General features: G+C 41.5%; 1 non-coding gene across 1 annotated transcript; it reads right to left on the reverse strand.

Moving 5' to 3' along the window:
• Nucleotides 1-24,711: 24,711 nt before the first annotated feature.
• On the reverse strand, nucleotides 24,712-24,782 carry TRNAG-CCC (transfer RNA glycine (anticodon CCC)). The gene has a single exon. It is a non-coding gene; the product is annotated as a tRNA-Gly (tRNA).
• Between the last annotated feature and the right edge of the window lie 1,082 nt (nucleotides 24,783-25,864).

Raw genomic sequence — 25,864 nt, forward strand, 5'->3', positions numbered from 1 at the left:
TTGGTAAGACACGATGGCTTCAGAGGTTGGATGGGATGGCCCAGGTGCTTGAAACATCTAGCAATTTCCTTGCCTATCTTCTGAAAAATGAGGACACATGCTCTGGTGGTGAGAGCTGTGGCAGGCACTGACACCAGTGCCCTGGACAGGGATGCGAGTGCTCTTGGGAGGCATCACCTGGGCAAAGCCTCTGACTTTGTCTGCCTCATCTAGGAAAAAGAGCGATGACAGAAGGTAAATGCCACCCAGCAAGGCCTGGGTGGCCTGTGCCACAGCAGTTTAATAGCTGACAGTTGCTCCCCAGCAAGCAGCAATTTGGGAGAAGCATCTGTAGCTCAGGAGCTGGTTGTCATCACTGGAATTACTGAACAGCCACCACAGAGCAGCAGCCAGCAGGGCTGTGCTGCTAGCTGCAGATGGGGTCCTCTCCCCAGGTCTGGTCACAGGCGTGGGAAGGTTGTGCCTCACGTTTAAGCAGGCAAATTTGGCTTCTTTCTTTCTTAATAAGGTGACTGATTAAACCTGAGATTTCTGGGGAACCAAAGGATAATTGCAAAACAATACAGGGGACTTCCTTTCCTCTGTATATTTCTGTACTTTTTCAAGTTATTTTTTGGAATAAACCGATTTGGACCTGTCTTTCAGTCTTTTCTTCTTACTTTTGTAGGCAAATTGGGGAAAGATTTACTGGAATCACTCATCTGCCTTCCAGAAGGTTACAGTGGGATAAGGATGATGCTGAAGATCAGTACTCTTCACAGGCTGGCAAACTGCTCTTTTGCAAGATCTGTGCTTAAGGCTGTTCAACTTGGGATGTCTGCCTGTTCCCATTTAGGGGCCTTTGGGGAAATCATCTAAGAGATGTGTGAGAAATTTATGTTGTGTTGGTTTACAGATTTTTATGGCAGTTTATGCTCTAGGATCTTGAACTCTCATCTGATGTTACATCACTCAGTGTGGAGGAATATGATCACAAAACCATAGAGAAAATTTCAGATCTGTCCAAGTAACTGCAATAAATATGAGAAGTCAGTTTTAAAATGAAACTCAATGTTTATTTGAAAGAGGTGAAAGACAGGTTTATCATCTATTTCTGAAGAGTCAGTGTCTCTAAAGGTGTGCGGTATATCACGAAGAACCTCTCGGTGTTGCCAGTGGGGGTGGTAGAGCAGGAAAATTTCAAAAAAAATGTTCACGAATTAAGTTCTGGTCACACTGATTACAACAGAAGGCTAAGCAGGCTGAAATGTCAGAGCTAGAGGGGTTCAGGGGATTACGTAGTGGGAGACAAGCAGTCTGGAGAGACAAAGTTATCAGGACAGAGAAAAGGCCATATTGCCTACAAGTGGGTGAAGTTACTGCAAGAAAAGGCATAGCAGAGGACCTTTGTAATCACACACAGGCAAGTGGTGTGGAGCTGGGTTTTCCAAGAAAGCCATGGTTGGGTTCATTATTTGGGTAGGAGATTGAGAAGGAATGCTCATGAAACTTGCAGAAGGAGGACATTGCACAGTGGACAATTTTCCTAGAATCATAAAATCGTAGAATGGCTTGGGTTGGAAGTTCCAACCCCCCATCTAGTTCCAACCCCCCTGCCATGGGCAGGGACGCCACCCACTAGATCAAGTTTGCTCAAAGCCCCATCCAACCTGGCCCTGAGCACCTCAAGGGATGGGGCATCCACAGCTTCTCTGGGCAGCCTGTGCCAGGGCCTCACCACCCTCTGAGTAAAGAATGTCCTCCTAACACCTAATCTAAACCTACCCTCTTTTAGTTTAAAACCATTCCCCCATGTCCTATCATTATCTGCCCAATCAAAAAGTTGCTCTCCATCTTTTTTACAAGCCCCGTTTAAGTAATGGGGTCCCACTGACCATGCACAACTCCCTCAGCCTGTCTTCATAGGGGAGGTGCTTCATCCCTCTGATCAACTTCGTGAATGAGAGCAGAACAGACCTGGGAAGAGAAAATAAGGAACTGTTCTTGAGTCTGCAGTTAAAGGCAGTCGAAGAAGGTCTGTTTGAAAGCTCACCAGCAGTGGAGAACAATAAGCTCCTGCTGCTTTAAGGAATTTGTCTTCTCTCAAAAGAAAATTGAAACACAGAAACACATTTTTGCACTCTCAACCACATCAACAAGTAGGGCAGAGCATTCAGTCCGTGTCTTCAATGATCCCTTCAGAAGTTGTCTTCTGCCAATTAAGTCCACTTATAATCCCTCCCAAATACCACTGTAATTGTTGCTGTGAAAAAGCTGAGACAAGTGGAGATGGGCTCTGCGCAGTGAGATGTGAGATTTGGTGTGTTACCCCTACCCACAAATAAACGCGTCAACTGCATGCCGTAGTTCCTGTGGTCTGCCTGTTGCTCTGGCCTTTAATGCAAGGAAAAGCACATACCCAGAGTTGTAGCTATGGAATAAAACCTCACAGTCTTGCAGCCAGTATTGTGATGGCATAATTAGAAAGTCCTTTCAAATATGACCTTTTGACTACTGATGCCATCCTGTAACTTTCACAAAAGTGACTGTGTCAACTGCATCACATGGCTGAAGTTAGACTGATTTTCAGCCATGTGATGCTATTTTATCACCCTCAGGACAAAGGTTAAGCCCTCCCTTTCTTTTCTCTGTTAGTCGCCACTTTCTTTGGTCCTCTTACTTTGATACTGCTAAAATTCCTGATGACCACAGAGTTAAGAGTTTTTATAATCCACTGTGCGCTTCCCTGATGAAGAACCCCGCTATTGTGCTGCATGTAACAGAAATACCTTCACACAATGAAGCAATCATTCTTCCCCGGCAGGGTCTGAATGTCTTGATTCTCATCCCGCAGCAGGTTTGGCAGGGAACAAATTCCCCAGCTTGCAAAGGGCAGTGGCCAGCATAATCTTTCTGCATTTTAAAACATTCTTTAATGTTAGGCTCTCTGCATTCAAATGGTAACTTTAGCTGACACAGAGTTTTGTAGAATATTTGAACTGCAGCCTGTTGAAACTCTACTCCACTGCATTTGTGAATATTTTTATTACAGTATAAATGTGTTATTTTTCCTTTATTTTATTATGGTACAAACATATTTTTAATACTTGCTCTGTGGATTATTTGGAGGATGCAGCTTCATTTTTTTCTTGGTACAAAATGGGCAACATTGAGGTAAAGGCTCAGAGTTTTTAAAATCAACCTTATTCAGTCTCTGGAGAATAAATGAAATGCAGTTCTCTAAGAGATATTATTTGATGGTGTAACTAAGTAAATGGACAAGTGTTGGATGCATGCTTGGAGTAAAGTGAACTTACTGAAGTTGAGAATTTCTCCTGTATGCTTTTCACTGTAGGTTTCAAGATTACAAATGAATACTTCCAGTGTCCTTCTAAATGAAATCCAGTATAAAATGAATAACATTTTTGTTGTAGAAAAGGTATGAAGGAAGTAAGGTTTAAAATCTGAGTTTTAAATATTCTCCTTCATTCCAACTCAGGAGAGCAAACAAGAAAAAACAAGAGCAAAACCCAGCACTAACAACAGCTATCCCAAACCCGGGTGGACACTATGTAAAAATTCAATAATAAAAAAGGAATTGCAATGTCCCTGCTTGCTATTTGTGACATGCACTTGCCGGGCTGGATGCCCACCTGGGCAAGAGGGACACGATGGTGATGCTGCATGGCTCTGCTGATGCTGCCCAACTCCAGGGCACCATGGAGGCTCAGGGGCAGGGATGGACCCTGGGCATTCCTCCCAGGCATCACACAACACCCCCAGTTCCATAATCCCCTTTCATTCATTGCTGGGGCTGGCACAGGAGTGGGATGTGGGCAATGGGAGATGTGCAGTGGCCTGTGAGGGTTGGCACTGAAGGGAGGTGGCAGGGCTGGATCCAGTGCCTGCTGGACACTATCGTGTCCTGGTGTGGGACGTGGTGTAGTGGCTTCTCCTGGCTCACAGCTGTGTCACTCGCAGTGGGGTCTAGTTCGTAACATCTCAGGCATGTGATTCGCACAAGTGTAAGGGCCACTGGATACAATTACACATTTATTTTTACCTACCACTAAGGGAATTTCCATTCAGGACTATACGAGCTGGTTGCCCTTGCTCTGTACTATTTCATCGGTATTTTTCCTGACAATTCACGTCTAAGAAACACAAGACACAGAGGGACTTAATGTTATGTGAAAGGATTTTCCTAGGGTAACTGTATTCAGTCTTTGCTCAAACTGAACAAATAACTTTGATCTGTCAACTGTGAAAAGTAAACTGGGTGCGACCTTCTGTCATCGGCTAATCGTCTCACTTAATGACATCTGTTAACTTTGTTCTGATATTAGATCATGGTCTTTCTTTGTACTGTCAAGATTTTTCATCCAAGGTGTAATTATTTCACTTTATGTGTATACGGATATCTTGGGAGTCAGTTGCACTTAGTACGAAGATCATTTTTTCTGTTTTGAATTTCCACAACTGATCACGGCATTCAGCTAGACGTGGCCTTTCAGCTAATAAAACACATCAGCTTAAAGTGCAGCACTGTATCTTCCTTGCCTCCCTCCCTTTCCCCTCCTCATTTTCTTTTAGGCACCGTATTTATTTTTATTCTTAATCGAGAGAGAAGGAGGAAAAAGGAGAATTGTTTCTGTCCCAGTCAAGAAGAGTAACTCAGAACAGTTGATTGATGTGAATCATTATACAGATCTGAACCATACCGCAGAAAAGAAGAAGAAAATGCTGGTTTTCATGCAGTCCTTCTGTTCCCCTCCCTTTCTGTGGTTTTTATCTTTTAATAGTGGTAAATGCCTCAGTAGATGGTGTTTTTGGGGATTAATGGCCATTTGGGGTTAATGCCCTAAGGCCCTCTGTCCATCAGCTCTTTCCAAACAGTGATTAATCTCCAGGGGAATGCGTGTGCCCTGATCACCGCTGCTGATAATGCTCATCCTTATAGTATAGATCAAAACGTGTAGACTTATTGTAGTAATGGCCATGTCCTCGCCTCCCAGGCTGTGTTCAGGTCAGCCAGCCACAGGTTAAGCCTCCGGTGTCGTCTGGTCGTGTTCAGTTCAACAAGTGTTTTCCCTAAGGTTTGTCTGTTGGGTCCCAGTCCCCTTGGGCTCCAGTTTCTACTGCAAATAGAAATCCCCAGTGTTTTTAGAGCATTGTTTTCTCCTGTAGTAAACTCCAGGGAAAATTTCTCCTGGAGCAGTGGGCTGTGGTCTTCTCTCTCCATCCTCTGCAGCAGCAGTGGAGGTGGTGGCACCACCAAGGGGTGTGATGGTGAGGAGGGGGGTTGGTTAAGCAGGGCGAGGGGGAGCTGGATGAAGGGATGGCGGGAGAAGCATTGCACCACCCTGAGTTCAATGCCTGTTTTCTTTTTCTGCAGTGTTGACTTTTGTTGGCTAACACTTTACTACTGTGTTGTACATGCTGTTCTCTGCCAGGTGGCAGAAAAGTCAATTAAGTGAATTGCATCATCCATAGAAGACCAGCACCTGTCAGTAACTCTGCCCATGCTGTGTGTTTGACCAGGTGAGCAGGTCTAAAATTTTCAGGTGCTTTCCTGTGTATCACTAAGGTTTACAAAGTACATAATGCCACAAAAGCAATTACAGGACCCTCTCAGGCTGGCCAGATGCTGTCTCTGCTGTTTTTTTTTTTTTCTTTTTTTTTTCTTTGTTATATTTTGTAGTATCTTGTCTGGTCTAGTTTTCAGTTTTTGAAGCACTTTACCCTGCATCATTTCCTTTGGGAGATTATTTCATAGTTTAATAGTCCTAACTGAGACAGTCTCATTTCAGTCAGCATTTCATGTGTGTGGGGTAGGAGTATTTACTTCAATGTCTCGTTGTAAATAATACTCAAAGATAAGGAAAAATGAAAGGAAGGTATCAAGATTGTTGCATGCGAAGACTTTAATTTCCATGAGAGTCTAAAATAAATGTTTCCTCACATTCCTGTCTCTTTAAAAACATATTTCACGCTGAGAAATAATAGAAGATAAAAAATAAATGGCCATATTTTCTACTTTTGTCCCTATATGTGAGGCAGTGTAATGTGTTCATGTTGCATCTAATCTCTCTCCAAGCAGCCCCCCGAATTGTCCTCTGGGTTTTCAGCACGCATTCTTTGTACTTTAAAAAAAATATTGGGCCTGGTGTCTCTGCTGTTCCCTGATAAGCTGTTGCAAGTGAATGTTGCCACAATTAGTTCTTTATGGTCAGTTAAAAGTATGTAAATTTGTGCAAGTATTTGATTTAAATTTCAGGGAACCTTTTTTTTTTTTTTTTTTTTTTAATTCATAGCCATTGCAAATGTTATCTTTGTTTTCATTTTTAACTCTTGCTAGAACTTTTAAATGCAATGCTATGGTTACTTAATAACAACTTCTCTAAAGTAATTGATGTTCTCTGTTACACTTACATACCACTTTATTAGACATCCATACAGCTTTTCTCCATTTACCAAGTTTATTATTTTTTTTATTCAATCCTTCAGTAATTATGATGGGCTACCATAGAATTAACAGAAGTCTGAAATCACTGATCACTTCTAAGTGTATTCCCAAATCTAGTATGAAAGCACTGAGGCTATTCATATAATTCTTAATGAATTCCAGCCGCTCTTGCTGACAATGAGAGAAAATGCAAAGCCATTAGCAACTTGCCAGAACAGTGGAGTAATAGCCAGTCAGGGCTATTGGGAGCTATGGGTCTATTTGGAAGCAAATGGTTATTTCACCAGGGAAGTAAAACAAGCTGCGCAGATTTACTCTTTTTTTTTTTTTTCACTGCCTTGTTTTTCTCTCCCTCTTTCCTCCTGGACATATTTGCAAAAGAAGGCCTGGAAATCAGTCATATAGAGATATCATCCACATATCTAAGAGCAGAAGACCATCATTGTGGCATAAGTAGGTAAGTCTTGTTCTCACTTAGCCTGTTACCAAGTGCACTTTTGCTTGCTCCACTAATAAAAACATTCACTATTCTTGGAAAAAAAATAATCCAATGTTAAACAATCATTCTGAATTACAATGAATACTGACTTTCCTAGGGGAACACATTTAAAAAGGAGATGAAGCTTGCAGCCTTATTTTGCTTTTAACCATTTTACCTGGTTTACACGTTTATGCAGCTGTTCTGACCCATCCACATTAGGGCTGTCCTTCTTTAAACGTCCTGTTTGAAATCATGGGAACATGGCTGAGTTGGACATCGGTGGAAGCTGCCTGACGAAAGGAGGTCTGTCACCATCTAGATCAGGGTAGACCTGATCAGAAACCCTCTAATTACAGTCCATTGCTAGGTATCTATTACAGTGCTGCGTCTCCCTCTTGGTGAATAAAATGTCACTGCAATTTTTTAAGGTCTCATTCTGCTTAATATTTTTGGTTTGTACGTATTCAGGCCAATATGAGTCAAGCTGACCCTTTCTAACTGGCAGAAACAGCACATGGACACCTGGCTGGAAACATTTGGAAAGCTTCTGTGTCCACTCTTAGAAGAACATTTGGTGTGAGGAGGCAGGAACACAAGAACCACACTGGATTTGACCACAGGGACAGCATCCATCAATAGCTGCAGTGAATGTTTTGGGGAGAGTGGAAGAAGAGGGTATACATAGAGTGGCTGTGGTTAGAAAAGGAATTCAGATGCTTCCCTTTCTGCAAAATAGGGGAAAATCACTCATTACCAATAACACAAACAGAAGTACTTCAGACTACTCTCAAGACAAATAAATTGTATGGGTGCCACAAATGATGTTTCATAAAGGAAAGGTCTGGAAAAAAAAAAAAAAAAGGAAAGGAGAAGAGAGATATCATAATCATGAATTTTATTGTCTGAAAACAAAGCCAAAGCAAAACCAACCAAACAAAAAAACAGTTCCTGAGCTCTCACCTATTCAATGAGTTACCCAATGAGAATCTCTGTGTGGGTGGCTTCTTCTGGACCTCTCAGCTGTGGACACAGAGATGTGAAGGTTTCCATAGGTCACCTTGCCAGGGAGCATCCCTAGTATGTCCTGGAGAGTTGGTTTGTAGGAAAAGACAATACCTGTCTGCTACTCAGGAACATAGATCTTGCCTTGGACATCTGCATCTTAAGGGGGAAAATATGAAAATTACCCTCTTAGATATCTCCCTCATAATAAAGTGGGTAAAATTTGGGGGGACACGGTCATCTAAACGCAACCTTGTCTTGACAGAAAGTGCTGAAAGAGGTAGCAGCCATGAGGGTCCAAAAGAGATCAGATGTCTTGGACGATGTGATGACCACATGGAACACAAAAATGGAGCTCAGGACCTTCATGGGGGAGAGGAGGCAGGAACTCCGACTAGATCCTTGAAGAAGTTCTCTTTAGAGTAAGATGAGATAATATGATGAAACCTTCTATTTGAAGATATTAAGCAGAAATGGCAATCATGTTCACCCTTATGAAACTGATAATCTTGATCTATTTTGGCTTAAAATGCAAGGAAATGATGGCATGAGAAGGCTACAATTTTAAGTCTATGCCAAAAAGCAAACCTGGTCTGCTAGATCAGACAGATGTGATGAGTGGAGTTCGTGCTGCTGAATATTATACTCATGACCTGGGGAAATAAAGGTTCACTTCGGTTCCAAGAGGTATCAAACATACAAATCACAAATCAGGAAAATAAGACTCACATGGGATACCTGACTTAAACTGAGTTCTCTTGCAAATCCCCAGTGAATTCAGGCTGTTCTCTAACACCATCCTTCCTATTTAGTCTTTACAGAGCTCTTTGCTTTTCTGTTGTAGCTTCCCCTTCCCCTTCCCCTTCCCCTTCCCCCTTTTTCTTTTTCTTTTTCTTTTTCTTTTTCTTTTTCTTTTTCTTTTTCTTTTTCTTTTTCTTTTTCTTTTTCTTTTTCTTTTTCTTTTTCTTTTTTTCTTTTTCTTTTTCTTTTTCTTTTTCTTTTTCTTTTTCTTTTTCTTTTTCTTTTTCTTTTTCTTTTTCTTTTTCTTTTTCTTTTTCTTTTTCTTTTTCTTTTTCTTTTTCTTTTTCTTTTTCTTTTTCTTTTTCTTTTTCTTTTTCTTTTTCTTTTTCTTTTTCTTTTTCTTTTTCTTTTTCTTTTTCTTTTTCTTTTTCTTTTTCTTTTTCTTTTTCTTTTTCTTTTTCTTTTTCTTTTTCTTTTTCTTTTTCTTTTTCTTTTTCTTTTTCTTTTTCTTTTTCTTTTTCTTTTTCTTTTTCTTTTTCTTTTTCTTTTTCTTTTTCTTTTTCTTTTTCTTTTTCTTTTTCTTTTTTTTTCTTTTTTTTTTCTTTTCTTTTTCTTCCTGCCCCCCCTCCCCCTTTATTCCATGCTCTTGTGTCTACAGCCTTTGATTTCTTATTTGTTTTTGGATTTGTCTACAGATACCTTAGAAAATTTTTGTGAGCTCTCATTACTTTCCGGGGAGTTGGTCTGATTTCCTGAGTTTGTTCCTGAAGATTTGTTGTTCTTCCCTGTCTCACCTCTTCTCCCTTGGCCTAATGTGATCCTTTTCTGCTGTTTAATGGTTTTAATTCCTGCTGCAATCTGCATGGCTTGTTTTTGGCCATATCTTTCTTGTCTTCTGGCTTTTTTCTGCTCTTTCTGTTGAATTCAGTGGGATTATGTGCTTCAAGCAAACAGAATAGACCAAGTTCTGCCTGTCTTTGCTTCTTCCATTGCCTGGTCTCAGGACTCTCTCACCATCCTCAATAATTCAGGATTCTGGTAACTGAGCGGGTGCCTATATCTGCCTCATTTACAAAGCAAACTGTAAGGGCATTTTTAATTATTCTCCAATGTCAATTAGAACTGAACAATCTCAGTCTACAAAACAATTATTGTTTCTTTTAGTGAGTTCACCTAATCCAAATACAACTAATGAAATAGCATCACTCTGAAATGGCCGTTTCTCAATTTTGGGTTTTATGACTTTAAATCTAACATTGCTTCACAAATTGTGTAAGATGGGTTGGAATTATTTTAAGTCCTCAATCATCCTACAGAATTCAGAAAAGTTTTTAACTTATTGACTCCATAAGCATAGAGTCTTTACAGACGTTATCTAAAATACAGGTATGAGCTCAGATGAGAGGCTCATTTGGCCATCACATTTCCCTTTGATTTCAAAGTGCACCAAAGTTGCACAAAGTCTGGGAGGAGTGACTTCTTGCATTACATTTCTGGTTCATCCTGGCAGATAATTAATTGCTCTTCCAGGGATAGGAATGCATTATTTCTTTGGTGGGTTTGGTTGGGAATGTGTCCCTTTCCCACTTGGGTTTATTTTCTCTCACCCCTGATGCTGTCCAGGTGTGAGTTTGTAGTCCCAGCTCACTTGGTCTCTCTGGCTTCTCCTTTGGTAGATGATGGGTACCATACTTAACAATTAGACAGCAATCAAAAAATAATCCTATAAAAATATTATGAAGCAGGAGACAGGGTTTCTAGAGGGTCTGTTCTTCTGCACCCAGGTTGCTTTTCTGTCCTACACACTTCTTTGTTTGAATGGGGTAAAGCATGCGTAGGTAAATAGTGGACATGCTCTGAGATCTACTTGACTGAAGGAATTGATTTCAATCTCAGCAGCACAGCTGTAACCTTGGCCTAAAGCCACAGATTTGAAAGAAGTGCCCCCATGTACTGGAGTAGAGTATGGCCAAGTACTTCATGACCGGTCTCACGTGAGTTGCAAAGGAACCGATCTCTTGGTGCTGCGGTTTCTTTCATGTTAAGCCAGTGTCTAAAAGCATCCATTATCTCTCCTGAAACAATTAAGGGAGCTTTGCCATGCTCTGAGAAGGTGAATTAACCCTTGAGCAGCTGAATCCTAAGTGTCACTCAAGTACTCCGGAAGCTAGATACTCTGGCTGCAAGTGACTGGAAGGCAAATCCTTCCCCAGTGAGAGGGAATCATCAGCAAATGAGGAGGTAGTGGGGCTGCCTCCAGCCTTGCACCAGGATGGGAGGGCACATGGCAGAGCCTGGCTGGCCCTCCTGGGCTGCCAGAGCCACTGCTCCGCAGGGCTGGTAGCACAGCTCATGCATAAGTGGCATTGCCATCACCAAATTCCTCCAGTGGGCTTTTCTGTACCAAAAACATACTGAGTGAGGAGTAAGTGAAAGCTGAAGAAGTTATAACCCTCCACTCGTGCTGCCAGTGGTGTCGCTGTTAGCAAGCTCCTCATCATGGAGAAAACTTGATGGGCTGAACTGCTGTGGTCAGGTGCTGCCAACAGGCTGCCATGCTTGCTGCATTTTGTGCTACCAGCACTGCTTCACCAGCCCATCTTGCTCACATTGCTGAAGATCTGTAGGGGATGGCAGGGAGCCTTGCTGGGGGTGAGCTCACTGGGAGGTGGCTCAGGGATGGAGGCAGAAAAGCCAGTCTTGGCAAGATGTTCTGTGAAACACATTGTTCATCAGGACCTTTTCTCCCTGAGGTGGGTAGGATGCTGTGAAAGAAATAATTTGTAAGCCACCCTGATATTTGGTGAAAAATAAAACCAAATTCCTGCTAAGATCACCCTTTTCTGCTGATGTGACCTGTGTCTCTTCCCCTCCATGTAGAATGTGAAGACAATTTCTAGTGTTTTCTGCTGAACTAGGAGACTTTGTTCTTCAGCTTTTCTGCCTTCTTCTCTTTCATCACCTATTCAGTGTAGAGGGAGAAGCTGAGGTAGGTTTAAACACACCACCTGGTAGCATCCTTAAATCTTGCTGCATATCCTCTTTCTGCTTTTGAATGTCAGTATTGACTTGGCTCATGCTGAGGTGCTGGTCCTGGTATTTCTTTGGACTCTGCTGGGGGGGATTCTTCCAGTGAGTTGTCATTTTTAATATTTTTTTGGATCTGACTTTAGAGAAAGTGAAAAGGGAGAATCCCTTTTCCCTTTTACAATCCTCCCAGTTGTACCCTGAAAACAGTCCCATGGTACCACTCATAAGCATACTCCGTGCAGAGGGATTTCACGTTAACTCTCATGGTGCTGGGGGACAGGAATGGGTGGGACTGAAATCCACCCAGTGAGCCTGGATTGGTCCCCAGAAGGGACCTCTCTATGGCACCAGATAGCTGTCATATCTATGAATTCAGCTTTGTGCTCAAGCCCATGGTTCAACCTCAAAGACAGAAAAATGAGTAGAATTGACTTTACATAACCTGGTGCTGCTGGTAAATAAAGCCATTTGTGAACCATGAGATGATGCACTGGTGAACTGAGAGGTGTTGTAGGAAGGGTTCAGTTGCCTAAACATAGGCATGGTCTTGCCATGGTCTGCAGTAATCCTGCTTGGCCTCTGGCCATGGGTTCTACCAGTCAACTCTGTTTAGAGGCCAGGGACCTATGTCCAGGTGAGACAAGGTGTGCTAACACCCTGGAACAAAAGGACACAAAGGTAAGGAGGCTCAGTGCTCTTCTTGGTACCCTCACAGCCACTTAAATTAGATGTATTATCTTGGCACAACCTATTGCTGCTGGGCACATCACACCGCTTGAAGCCTCATGCTGTTTCCACGATAGGTTTGCATTCAAACAACACATAAATGCAAAGGAAAATCACCCCCAGGAAATCCCTGTCTCCTTGGGGAGAAATCCCTCCTTCTTTCTCCAGTCCTGGGCCCACCCCCCTGTGCATCATGTGGAGCACCCTCCAAGCATGGCTATAAGTGACTTGCTGGAAGGCACAATACCCACAGGCTCTTGGGAGGATCATTAGAAGGATCTGGTTATTAATTAACATGTGATGAGATTGTTCAATGTCTAAAAGGCTTTCTTGTAACCTTCTCCTAGTGCTCGGGTTTAATGTTCCTCCTTACAACAGTCTCCATACATCTTCTGTAATGTGGTCAGATCAGTGCCTTGGAGGATTTTTTTTTTTTTTATTCTAGCTGCCAGACAGCTATAGACCAATTAATCTACAAGTATGCACATTTGGGGATGATATTCTCCAGTGACTCAGCAATGTAACAGATGGCAAAATATTTCATATTTATTTCCATTCCATTTCTATATTGGAAGTGAACCCAGACATTTTATTTTTTTGACAGTCAGACAACATCTGTTGAGAACACTGTCAGCTGAATTACAACCTCTCTGGCAGGTAGTTGGACAGACAGCATGAATTAATTTCAGCTATCCTGTATGTGGTTAAAAGTCTTTCTCTACTACATTGTTTTCATTACAAGCACTGGATTTATGTATGCTGACTAGCTTTACATTGTATCCCTGAGCATTTAAGCTTGGTCATATTACGATTCAGCGCGTTAAGGAAGATGCTGTGCATTAAGTTGCAATATCAATGGATTTATTTGCACTCCTTCCTTAGCCAAGCCCAATTAAACGAAGGGATATTTTGGAGGGGCCGGGCAAGTGGCTTGGAGGCGATGCACTCCACTGCCGTGGAAGGAGCTCAAGTGTGGGAGTGACTTCGCGGATTTAGTCCCAGGAGCTGGTGTAACCCAGACATATCTCAGTCTGAGATATCTGAGCCGAGCGAGAGTCTGCCAAGTGCTCTCTCTCCTGGTGCAAGCAGCATCCTAGACTTCTGGCAGCTCTCAAACAAAATTTTTTTCCTGGGGAAGCAGGTGTGGAAGCTGTGGCCTTCCATGGTGAGAGGATGAGGGGTTTGAGCACTGGAGGAAGCCTGGTCTGGGGGAAGGGATTTAGTGTTTTCTGCTGAAATAGAAGTTCCCTGAGCAGCAGAGCTAGTGATTTCCTCTAGGTTTGTTGTCCTGTGTCTTACATTCCTTAGCGCAACGCAGTAACCTCTATTCCTGAACACTACCCACGCTGCCAGCCTCCCCTACGACAGCACAATCTGTTCTCCCTCTGGTCCTATTCCCCTTCCACAGTGCTCTAAGCTCCTGCAGGTTTGTGCTGTTGGGCACCGTGCACAATATCTAGCGCAGAGATACATATGTATGCATTTTCTAGAGAGCACACGCCTGTGGACTGGCCAGCTGCTGCCAAACAGATTGAACAACAGCTGAGTCCGCTTTGCAGTTTCCATCAGACATTTCTGATTTTCAGCAAATATGTGTGAATATCCTCTAAGTTGTCTACTGTCTGCCAAATACAATTAGGATAAGCTGATGGATAGGACAGACAGGGTAAGCACAGTTGTGGAAAACTAGGATAAGAATCACAATAAACAAGTGAATAATGAGGGAAATATTTGCAAGACGTTGAATTATTTTGTTTCTGTGTTATCCTTTAACTGACTTTATGCAACTTTGTCTTTGCAACAGGAGTTAGATATCCTCTATTTATTTGGTATTTTAAGTATTTTGCTTGTACAAACAAGTTACATCCACTTACCCTATGCATATCTGTATGTATTTGTACATATGTGCTCAGATACACAAAGGTATCCAAAGGTGCCACTGTTTTCACGTACCATGGGACAAGCAGAAGATAAAAGGGCATGCAGGTGGCTTCTTTCATGGAGCGAAGCCAAGCCATTTGCATTTATCAAGAGCTTGATCTTCTGATAGAGACAACTCATAGCTCAGAGGCTCGAGATGTCCTGCCTCGATCATTACCTGCTCTGTACTTGTGAGCTTCTGCCAAAGCTTGGAGGCACCTCATGTTCTGTGTTACTCACTTATGTAAAAAATAAATACATATGCAATCATTCTTTTTTTAAAGTCTATTGGGAGGACTGCAGTTTGCTAAACAATCACTGCATGAAGGACCAGGTAGATAAAGAGACCTCTTTATGGATTCAAGACCTCAGTAACAGAACCATCCATGTTGCTTCCCAGTGGCTCCAGACTGTTATGGTTCATAACTTTTGGGGTCAACCAGTGTTTTAAATAAGACCCTACACCACAAGAGACCCCAGAAATCACCACTTATATTTAGGAAAAAAAAGAGGCATCTGTTTGGTTCCTCTCTTCACTTCGTCTCATTTCACCTCACAAAAAAAAAAAAAAAAAAAAAAAGAAGATTTCTAATTTTCTAATTGATAAACAGGAATTTCTTCAATTCTGGATGGAAACTGTGAATAAACAAACGTGCAATAAGGTACTGCCATCAAGAAAATAATGCTAAGCTCTTACAGGTTTAAGGCTTCTTTTTAAGAAGCCAAAAAATTCATGATGGCAAAAAAATTAATCTGAATATCCCTCCACCACAACTATTTTTTGGGACTTCTTAAAATCAGGGTAGGATGCAGTTAGGTTGGAGTTTTATTACTGTCTCCTGAATCACATTCCTGTCTGATGTCCACAACCTGGCAAATTCCTTCTTTTAATGAATCTGTTTTAAGCTTTATTAATTGCTGAGGTGTTACTTGTGTGGAAAACATCTCAGAAACAAGGAAAAAAAAATTGGACTTAGATTTTATTCTAGGTGAGCAGTGTAACAGCCATTTGACTGTTGGTAATTACGGTTCTTTAAAGGTCCTTCTCTTTGCCATTTTATTTTTAGTTCATGAAGTTTTTCACAGAATCACAGACCTGGGTTGCATTTTAAGATCAGGGTTACATTCCTCTTAAACAGAGAACACTCCACTGATGAAATTCTGCAAAACGAGGAAACCCGATCAAGTTCAGGAATCTTTATGCTCCCCTTTTCTTCCCAAAAGACAGCTGAAATGATCTGAGGATGAGTGGCTTGCTGCTCCAAAATAACCCAGGGCAAAATTTCCCTTCAAAACTAACCCACATATCTTAGGGTGCAAAACCACATCATGTCTGTAATAAATGTACCGTTTCTTTTCTGCGGCCCTTGGGGAACGTTGACCCATTGCAGGGACAATGGGGTGAGCACTGAATGGACCGAGTCCCATACACACTGTGCTTACAAGTGCATAATTGGAACTAGTCTTTTTTTTTCTTTTTCGTTTTTTTTTCCCAAGTCTATTGCGAAAAGATGGAAACAAATCATTTAATATGAAAAAAAAAAAAGCCAATTATAATGTTGTTCTACCTCCTCTGGAAACTGAGATGGGAAAACTTAGGAATCAGAAGGATTTGGTAGCTGGAAAGAATGGGGTGCAGTTAATGCAACAACCAAAGTATGTATCCCTACAATAGCTATGAAAAAGGCTGCAGAACAGGAAATCCAAACTGCATCAGGCTGTTTAAACCAGTATGTTGTCTTCTGCAGGAAATCAGTAAAGCTAGAGGACTTAAAATCGCCTAGATAGTGTCAACAAAAGTAACAGTGAAAAATAGCGTGGATCAAGAGAGACAAGTATAGATGTAGTAGCTAGGGTTTAGGGAGTTGCTGCAGACAAGTATGTCCTTTTAATTACCCTTCTCACATCTCCGAGATAAAACCAAAGCAAAGGTATAATCTCAAGAGGAAAATAGCTCTCTCTAAATGTGGCAGATATTGAGCAAGCTTCCTTCTGTCTGCTGAGACTGTCAAAGCTCTTCTCACTGTAAAGTTCGAGTACAATCTCCTGTTTCTGTACTTATGTGAAGAAAACAAAGGCAAACAAAAGCTTGGAAGTTACATGTGAAAGAGTTTCTTTTGTCTGTGGATCTTTTTGACAGAGGAAAGCTTTCTGGGCCAGCAAGAACTTAAAACATTTCCTTGGTTAAACTAGACCTGGACTATGTTGCTCCCAGGCCACTTGTAAGAAGATAGCAATTTCGTTGTTATACAGGAACTTGGATGGTCGTGTACCACATTCTCTTTTTCTTTCTTATCCCTCTGTTGTTACTGTGGAGAGATATAAATTCGATCTGTGTGTGAGATGCTGCACGCTAGTAGGTGTCAGGCAACACAAAGCAAAGGCACGAGGAAGGCCATAATGAAGACGAGAAGACACCACTGAGGTAGGATTTCTCAGAGAAGAAGCCAAAATGTAAACAGAAACTAGTTTGACTTACATTCTTCCAAGGACACTTAAACACAGTAAATTAGTGTTAATAAAGTTGCAATTTGGAAGCAAAAGCCCAGTAAAAAGAGTGGCTGAGCATGGGCAGGGGGGGAGCTGAAGAAGCAGTGAGTGAGTTAAATGAGTTTCTCTTGTCTTGCATGTGGAAGCCTGCCAGGGAGGCTATGAACAAGACAATTCTCATCCAAACTTCAGATTTATTATTTTGTTATTCATCTTACAATAAATAAATGCATCATATTGACTGGAATAATTTGTGGTGTTAATGTGTGACCAGCTAAAACTGCTTTGTACTCCTGTAAGCAATTATAGCAGCTAGAAGTGGACGCAAAGTCCTGAATCCCCACACCTCCTTGCATAAGAGTGAGGTGAACCAAAGGCATAAAGCAAAGGGCCCCCAAAGGCCAGAGAGGCTTCAGCTGACTGTGCAGTTGGGTGAGAGGAAGAAATAGGATATGTGCAGCCTGACTGACAGCGTGGAAAGAACCCTGACCTTGCCAACACTTGTACCTGAGCCAGCCTGTCTGCATGTGGACTGTCTTTTAGAAATCAGGGAGACCTTTTATTTGTTCAGAGAAAGTCTGTGTTTGAAGGACTGAGCTGAAACGGGAACCTCAGGGTGTTAGTCATGTAGAACAGGACACGATGCACTATAGGAAGATGTGGCCGTGGTTTTTCCTAGCATGCACAGTGAGAGGCACATCTCTCATCTCTTTTACCTATAACTAGTTCATCTCTACTTATGGCCTCTTAAGTATGCTAAATAATGTTTTTTGTGTATTTGAAGTTGTCTCCCCTTTGTTTTTGGTTAATATTGAATTCCATACATTTTCTGAGCATCAAACCATTGCCTAAATTTTGCCACCGTCTTACTGTGTGATCTTTTTCTAGGAATTTACCCAGCCTTGGGTGAAACTCATCCATCTGTTCACAGGATATTTGCTAGAAGCGCTTATTGCACCTAGCCACAGGGAATCAAACAAACTTAAAGAGTTTTTCACAGATTATTTTTTCATTTACATTGTTTTTTTTTTTTTCCACCAAAGCCCAAGATGTCATTCTGCTAGAAGTTAGTATAAGATTCCCTTTATGATGTTCTGGTGTGTTGCTGTGAAAAGAATTATCATGTTGCAAGTTCAATAACCTGCCTTCAGGATCAGTTAGCAAGAAATTATAGGCCATAAAGGAACAAAACCTTGTTAAACTTAATATCCTCAGTAACAACACAGAAATGGTAAGAAGGGTTCTAAAAATTTCAGGGGTTTTGTTTTTAATTAACTTTGAAAATTTTTATCTAATTTGAAATGTGACTTGAAGATGATTATCTTGCTTTCTGTAACACAGAAGGTTTGTTCATAAGGTGAAAACCCACTGTGCCAAGATTCAGGTTGGAGAATGTTTTTTATGGCTGTCTAATAAACTTTGAAAATAGGGGTTTATAATGGAAATGCTGACTGACTCCTTATCCTAACAAGGCTAGCGGATGCCGCTGTAATGTACTGTGTAATTTATAGGAGTCACCTGTTAAGCCATCTGGGACAGAAAGTTTCCCAACTTCTAAAATGCTGGTGACTTGATTAACCTTATGAACTTCATTTTACAATGATACCAAATGCAGCCTATACCAGCCCATCATATTCGGCCATTTCATATTTATCCAAGAAAGTTAAAAAAGCCTTTTTAATTAGCCAGAAATGAGTAGTGGTGGAGGTTAAAAGGCTGATGCTGGTGCTTTGTTTTATTGTTTATAGGTGTCATATGGAGTGAGACCTGGGGTAAAATAAAAGTTTCTGGTGTTACTCTTCAGCTAGGGAAAGTGTTTTATTTAAAGGGGACTTGGGGCTTTTAAAAATTGTCTACTTTATATTAGTCCATTGGGACTTCCACAGACTGGAATAGTGAACAGAAAGGGAGACTGCTGGAGAAAGACAGACAGAGAATGGGGGTGCCATTTATAGCCATCAGCTAAAAAAGCTCTACCTGTGTATTCATGGGAGTAGCGATGTCTCTTGCAGTAGGTAATACTTGAATTTTCCCTGGAAACCAGTGAGCAATGAGAAGCAACTTTAGTTCATCTGTGTTTTATTTATTTATTTATTTATTTTTTATTTTATTTATTTTTATTTTTTATTTTATTTATTTATTTTTTATTTTATTTATTTATTTCTCATCTGTAATCATTTTCCCAGGTTCTACATTCAGTTACATGATATTTGGAGCAAACAAGTTTTTGAGCGGTAGTTTTGATTCAGCAATTGGAGTTCTTGTGATTCAGCATTGTGTCCACTTTGCTAAAAGAGGGATCCTGTTTTAGACATGATATGGAACTAAAACACTGAACCTCAGGTGGTTATGAAAGGTGTTTTTCATGTGAATCAGAAGAATATTAGTCTTTTTCCCACATTGCAATTAGAGTACTTAACATTTTGCACTCGTCTTGAAGTGTCTATTAATGTAACTTGACATTTTCACCCCAACTGTTGCACAATGTTGCTCAATATTCTTAAACAGATGCTAGCATCCAGCAAACAGCCAGCTAGCAGTAGTCTTCAGACAGCTCTACAGACAAACTTTGGCCTTGTAGTATAGCCAGAGGTTTCTGGGCAGCCAGTTGGAGACGGTGGATCTGACTCCTACGGGAATAATGAGCATCCCGAGCTTCAGTGCTTTCCACACCATATGCAGGAGGCTTGTCGCCCAGCTTTGTTCTCCCTGAGTAGATGTACAGCAGATGAAGCGTTTATGAAAAATATATCTGAATGAGAAACCCAGCAAAAGGAAAACCCAGTAGTGCACAGTCAGCTCTCCACCCTCAGGAAGCAGGTGAAGGAGTGAATGAAACACCCAAAACAGATAGCAATCCCATTGCTTAATGTGCTGCTGGCAAGTACTCAGGAATTATGGTGATAGCGGTATGATGATATTTTATACATGTTCTGGGACAGACTCACATTTTCTGGTGCCTTATCTTCATTGTAATGCTTAAATTCTTATTTATCTTTCAGGGTGCTATATGCCATCGTATTGTAAAACAATACAGCATTAGTTTGTCTGCTGCTTGAAACCACGTGAGGATTTAGGATTCATAGTGGACACACAGCTGAAGGTTAGCTTTCAGTGTGATACTATGAAAAAAGTTAATGTATACAAAGTCAATATAGGGAGACGATTTCCCCTCTCAACATACTGTTTGTAATACTGGGACATTACATCCCTGTACTGGAACACTTAGAAACTGTATAGAGCCATTAGCATGATTTGAAACCTGAAAATGTAAAAAAAAACTTGATCTGTGTAGCTTATCAGGAAAAAAAAAAGAAAGTTTGTGCAACTATTTAATCAATGTGTAAGATATTTCACTTGGTGAAAATAATGAGTAGGAAAGGACTCTGTCCTTACAGAGAAAGGCAGAACAAGGTCTTGGATACAAGTTAGCACTAGACCAAAACAGCAGAGTGATGAGACAAAAGTTTAAGCTATCCTAGAAAAATATTGAGCTACCAAGGGAAAAACTGAGTTCTGCGTCTCCTGAAAACTTCATACCAATAAAGACCTTTTGGAGAATACATGCAAACCAAATAGTTACAAATCTCAGAAAAAAAAAATCAAATGGCATTATGCTGCATTATACTTCTGGTCTTTAGAAATATGAGTAGAAAAGAAAATAAGTTTGCAAGAGTGTTAACCACCTGCAGGGCAGATTTAACAGGAGACAGAGCATAGACAACAACTGATGGTTATACAGAGCTTGTTTTTTCCCTAATTTTAGCTCTGTCTTTTCAGTGACTGCACTCAAAGATGGCAACAAACTGCATAACCATTGCATAATGATGGAAGTGAAATCTCTGTGATTCTCTCGGATCTAATGGAAAAAGAAAATAAAACCATAAAGAAACTGCTTTGTATATATAATTTTATTACAACAGAACAGTCAGTCATTTCTTTGTTTCTTAAGCTGGACTTATTTATTTATATTACCTATTAAAATATATATAGAAGTTTCTTGTAGTTATTCAATGTTATTTGAACTGTACTGACATCTCCTATCCTCACTGCTGTCCCCCACGACACATTTTGTAGGCCATACTCCACTGATGAGGTTTCTGGATGTAGAGCACCATTATGCAGTAAAAGTACAGTTACTGCTAATAGTTTGCATTGTGGAAATAGTTGCACTATTTTAATTGACACTATTCTAATTTTTAGCATTCAGCTAATTATGAGGCACAATTTCAAATTTAATTAACTTTCCAGGACTCAGGTGGTTATTGCCAGTACAGGACCTCACAACCAGGGCCTGTCACATCAGCCCAGCCAGGAGCATACCCAGCACTGGGCACCAGGTAAGGAATATGTGGGGAGACCCCAGAAGAAGCTGCCATGGCCTTCAAAGAACTGCCAGTTACTGCACATCACAAAGGTTTTCAATGCATGGAAAATTTTCCATGCCCGTGCACAGAGGTGCACAGAGCATGCTGCAGCTACTGCTTGGTCAAGCTGTGTGGCTGCAGCCACCTCCGCACCTCCTGCCTGGCTCCAGCACCTGGACCGATGTCCCCACCAGCAGAACGGGTCCCTGCAGGTCCCTGTCAGCTGCTCTGCCTTGGAACAGAGTGGGGTTTGGCAGTTTGATCCTTGCCAAGAAGCCTCGATTTGGAATCGTTGTGAATTTGGTATTGCCTTTAGTCCTTGAAATCATGAATGTGACAGTCTCCAAATCTTGCTCCAAGGGCTTACAGGTTTGATGGGTATTTGATAACAAAAGAGACTGAAAAATATTTTGGCTGAAAGACACTGAAAAATGAAAGTCAGTGGTTGTCATTTTTAGCTTTGAATGAGCAGAAAATAGAAGAGAAATATGGCCTGTAAAGAGCACTGGGAAATAATAACACTGACAGAAGCAACCTTCTTTCTGAGCCCTAGATACAGAGCAATACAAGCGAAGTTGTGTTTGTAGTATTTTTCTAATAATGTAGAATGCAAACTGAGGGTATGGAAGTATAAAGTATTTTATCTTTTTTGTTTTTTTTTTTTTTCACAACACCATATAGAAAAGAATATTTTAAAAAATGTGCAATACATAAATTCAGGAATATTTTAGTTAGAGTTTTGTTTGTTCTTTTCTCTATAAGTCAATTAAAAGCAAAGAAGGTACAGGTAGGAACAATTACTGAACATTTTTTGCTCAAAAGGTGTTTTCCACAGTTTAGTACTTTTCTCCCTGTTCCTCACTGAGAAGAACTGGGATTTATTTATTGTGCCAGATAAAAACTTGAACTAATAGTAGGCAATTTTGTATGACTTCATATTTTTAGAAATGAATTCATTTACAAATCAGTTTCAATCACACCTCAGGTTATAATAATAAAATCCAGATTTGCATGCCGCTGGAGATATGTTTTACCAAATCACAGACTTCAGGAAGTAATTAAAGTATATTCTGTATTAAATTATATTCTGTATACAATACACGTGATTTAAAAGTTCCCCTTCTGCACCATGTAAGCAATGTCCAGAGAAGGTGTGGGTTTTTGGTGGAACTGGTTGAGTAATATAAAAAAATAAGGAGTAGACTGTAGCTTTTGGCTTAGTCCAACAGAAATGTTGTTGTATAAACCACACTGCTCCCCAGGAATAACCTTGGGAAATTTGGGATTAAAAATATATCTGAAAAATGTGACTCTACTTCTGCCCTGCACGGCTGCTGGTCACCACCTGCTCCAGCCTTTCTCAGGTGTGCTGGAGCACACGTGCCTGCTGTGGTATGCAACCAGCCTGCAGGCTTCTGTGTTTGCTGGGCCATACCTTACGGCCCTTGGTGCTAATGCACTCACTTTGCTTCCTGCGAGAGGGCTCCCTCTGGGCGACTTCTTTTTGCTCTCTAACCTGATGCATCTAGAAGGTGGCTCATTCCTTCCTAAAATAAGTTTCACGTCAGTGGGATGAATCTCCTTATGGAGATGTCCTCCTTCTGCCACTGTCCAAGCCCAGGCAAGCAGGTTGGAATAGGCAACCAGTTCCATGGCTTGACATCAATAGCAGTGGGTTGGGGCTGCTGACGGGGCAGCTTCAGCCCATTCTGGCTGGGCCTGATCGCCTGGATGCCACGCACGTACCATGTAATCTCGCCCAAGATGAGCTCCATAACTTTCCCTGGAACCGTGGTCAGGCTGACAGGCCTTTAGTTCCCCAGGCCCTCCTTACGGCCCTTCTTGTAGATGGGAGTCACATCGGCAAGCCTCCAATCCTCTGGGACCTCTCCAGACAACCAGGAATGCTGATAGATGGTGGAAAGCAGCTTGGCAATCACCTCCACCAGCTCCCTCAGCACCCTAGGGTGGAGCCCCTCTGGTCCCAAGGACTTGTGACATTGCAGATGGAGGAGCAGGGCTCTAACTGTCTCTTCCTGAATCACAGGGGTGATGCTCTACCTGAATCACAGGGGACTTCCAGGTCAGGACATAAGGTACTCTGAGGATAACTGATCCAACTATTAAAGACAGATGTAAAGAAGGCGCTGAGAACCTCAGCCTTATCCTCAGTGATCACATTCCCTGCTGCATCAAGTAAAAGATGGAAATTTTCCTTGGTTCTTCTCTTGCTGTTAATATATTTGTAAAAGGATTTCTTGTTCTCTTTTACTGCAGTGTCCAATCCAAGTTCAAGGTGGGCTTTTGCCTTTCTAACTTCCTGCCTGCATATCTTAGCAACTTCCTTGTAGTCTCACCAAGTAGCCTGTCCCTTCCTCCAGCAGATGTAGACTCTTTTTTTTCCCCCGGAATCTCAACAAAAGTTCCCAGTTCATCCACGCCGGCCTTCTTCCCCTGCGGCTCACTTTACGGGACTCAAGAACAGCCTGCTCCTGTGCCTTTGAGATTTCCATCTTGAGGAGCATCCAGGTTTTCTGGACTCCTTTGCCCTTCAGAAGTGACTCCCAAGGGACCCCTTCAACAAGTGTCCTGAACAGGTCAATATCCGCCCTCTGGAAGTTCAAGACAGCAGTTTTGCTAGTTACCCATCTGACATCACCAAGAAGGGAAAACTCTACAATTTCATGGTTGCTCTGCCCAAGACAGTCCCCAGCTTTCACATCTCCCCCCAGTCCTTCTCTGTTAGTGAAGAGCAGGTCTCATGGGGCACCTCCCCTGGTAGGCTCTTGAATCAACTGTGTCAGGAAGCTATCTTCCACACACTCTAGAAACCTCCTGGACTGGTTCCTCTGTGCAGCATTATATTTCCAGCATATACCAGAGAAGTTGAAGACTCCCATGAGAATGAGTGCTGGCGATCGTGTAACTTTAGCGAGCTGCTCATAGAATGCCTCATCCATCTCTTCATCCTGATTAGGCGGTCTATAACAGACCCCCACCAAGATGTCACCCCTACAGGTCTTCCCCTTGATCCTTATCCATAGATACCCAAGTTTATCATTCCCAACCCCAAGCTCTTCAATATCAAAACACTCTTTAATATAAAGAGCCACACCACCACCCTTTCTTCCTTGTCTATCCCTTCTGAAGAGCTTGTAGCCATCCATCACAATACTCCAGTTGTGGGAGTGATCCCACCATGTTTCAGTTATAGCACCTAGGTCACAGTTAGCCTGTCACACAATTGCTTCCAGCTCCTCCTGTTTATTGCCCATGCTGCGTGCATTGGTAGAGATGCACTTCAGATGAGACATCTGCCTCACCCCCAGCTTCAGCATTGTTCTCCTAGGCACTTAAAAATTCTGTGTTGTCTCCTTCGATCTAAGGATTCTCACAAGGTGGGTCCCTACAGTCCTCCGCTCTACCAGCTGGGCTATCGAAGAGACGTAAAAGGTGCTGAAGAGCCCCCTCCTTGGTGACTGGCTCTGGAAACAGCTGCAGGAATTAAGTGCACCAGCCGGGAATCGAACCCGGGTCGCAAGAATGGGAATCTTGCATGATACCACTACACCACTGGTGCTGTGGAGGTTGCTCATCCTCGAGGTTATGGCCTGAGATGTACCTGTGCAGAGCTGGCCTGAGCCCAGGGGCACCCAGGTGTCCACTGCCAGGCTGGGATAATCTTGTGCTCATCTGCTGAAGTTTCCCCATTGATTTAGTGCGTGAGTGTCTTCAGATGTTTCAGCCAGTTCCTCTGGATGTGTACATTGCCAGAAATTCTGTCCTAAGGATTAGAAAATGCTGCCAGCATTTTTTTTTTTTAATTTTTAATATATTTTCTTTCACATTAGTCTACATTACCAGCTACACATTGCCACTATAAAATGTGACTTCCATGAATAGTTTTTCTCAGATTTGGAAAAGAAGTGCTTATCAAACGTTTCGTCATTTTCTGTATCATTTTATCAAATTTATTCTTTGTTAAAAAAAAAAAAATCCACTGGAAAAGATGCAGAATATCCTGTTAAGAAAATTGGATTAAAATGTTATTTTCAGGCCACAATAATCACTACAATTTCAGTGCCTCTGGGGATCTGTGGTTTTGTCCTCCCCAGTGGTCCACTCTCCCAAAATGACTGTATCTCCTGCAAAGAGCAGAGGTCAGTCTGCATCTTGGCCGTGTTTTTCTGCACTGTACCATTACCATATTGCTGAATATCGGCTGAGACACTGAGCTTGCCTTGTCAACTCTTCTTGCTTTGTAACAAGTATTTTGGCAAACTAAATGCTCATTGCCAGTAACTTCTTCCTTTTCTGTTTGTTGCTTTCCTTTCCCTACCTAACCGGCATGTCGCTTTTCATGATTGAATAAGTATAAATAATTAGCATATAAAAAAATCAGAAATCTTCTTTTGAATGCTACAAAGACTGAAAAGAAGGCTGCATCAATCAAATATATATATATATATATATTTTTTTTCCCCCAGTTATTTTCTCAGTTCCACTCTATGGAGCTTTCTAACAGGCTTAGGAAACATGGATAAGGTTAGCCACAGCTTTTTTGGGGGGAAAGAAATATCCCCCCCATCTCAATCATATTTTTCCCTTGAGGTCTGTTTATTTAATGCTGAGCTTTGCCAGACCACTTGATGCTTCTATTTA

The sequence above is a fragment of the Anser cygnoides genome, chromosome 2 (genome assembly GCF_040182565.1).
Source record: "Anser cygnoides isolate HZ-2024a breed goose chromosome 2, Taihu_goose_T2T_genome, whole genome shotgun sequence".
In the NCBI taxonomy this organism is placed as follows: domain Eukaryota; kingdom Metazoa; phylum Chordata; class Aves; order Anseriformes; family Anatidae; genus Anser; species Anser cygnoides.